Source organism: Diaphorina citri, unplaced genomic scaffold, assembly GCF_000475195.1.
Source record: "Diaphorina citri unplaced genomic scaffold, Diaci psyllid genome assembly version 1.1 scaffold81, whole genome shotgun sequence".
In the NCBI taxonomy this organism is placed as follows: Eukaryota; Metazoa; Arthropoda; class Insecta; order Hemiptera; family Psyllidae; genus Diaphorina; species Diaphorina citri.
Window position 1 is genome coordinate 38,844 of NW_007377518.1, and position 891 is coordinate 39,734.

An 891-nucleotide genomic window follows, 5' to 3' on the forward strand; every position below is an offset into this window, starting at 1 on the left:
TGATTGATTAATATTTCTCATTTATTTCACATATAATAAATTACAATTTTTTTCATCTCCTAAGCTATTACCTAACTTCTTGGAGATGGGCCTCTCTCATTATAATAATTCTAATTTACCTATATGATTCAATGTAACTTGTAATCAAGATATTATGAATTGATAACTGCCTAAATAAAAATTTAGGTATATAAACGGATAAATCCATAACTAATATTTTATAACCATACCGATTTTGACCCGATTTATTTCATTTAGGTGTAACTGGTGGTAAGTAACTATCTTTACAAGATTAACAGGTATCTATAGTGAATAATGTACAAGCAAATACATAGATATATTGGTGATTGTGCTTTGTATGTAGGTATTATCAACAGTGACGAAGTATGCTTTCTTTTAATTTCTTCTTAAGCTTCTCGTTGTTCTTTTCGTTCATGAATCCATCGCAATATTCATTCAAAAGTTTCGGCATTATGTACTCTAGCCTCCTGCTCCCATATTGCTCCGTATACACATGACGACGTCTGAACCTTTGTTGTCTCAGGGCGTATGACTGGTCTGTAAGTTGACGAAATTTGGGCTCATGGAAGTTCATGTATAAAAGTACAAATATGGAAAGCTGTTCTGGAGTCAGGCATGGAATTCGGTTGTTACCAAAGAGCATTGTTTTGATTTTTCTCTGGAGCGTATTTAAAGGGTTAAGGGGGTGTACTGGGGAGCGTAGGTATATAATGTCACTCCGTATCTAAGAAGCGAGTCTATTAGGGAGGGAGAGAGAGAGAGAGAGAGGGAGAGAGAGAGAGAGAGGAAGAGAGAGGGAGAGAGGGAGAGAGGGAGAGAGAGAGAGAGAAAATGGTATTATTGCATTTATATTAAAAAAAAAACTAGGGA

At 35.4% G+C, this 891-nt stretch overlaps 1 protein-coding gene across 1 annotated transcript in view; it reads left to right on the plus strand.

Annotated features, from left to right (window-relative positions):
- The window catches only part of LOC103522846 (vacuolar fusion protein MON1 homolog A), an 18,406-nt gene that overhangs the window by 3,115 nt on the left and 14,400 nt on the right, over nt 1-891 (plus strand). The window lies entirely within an intron of this gene.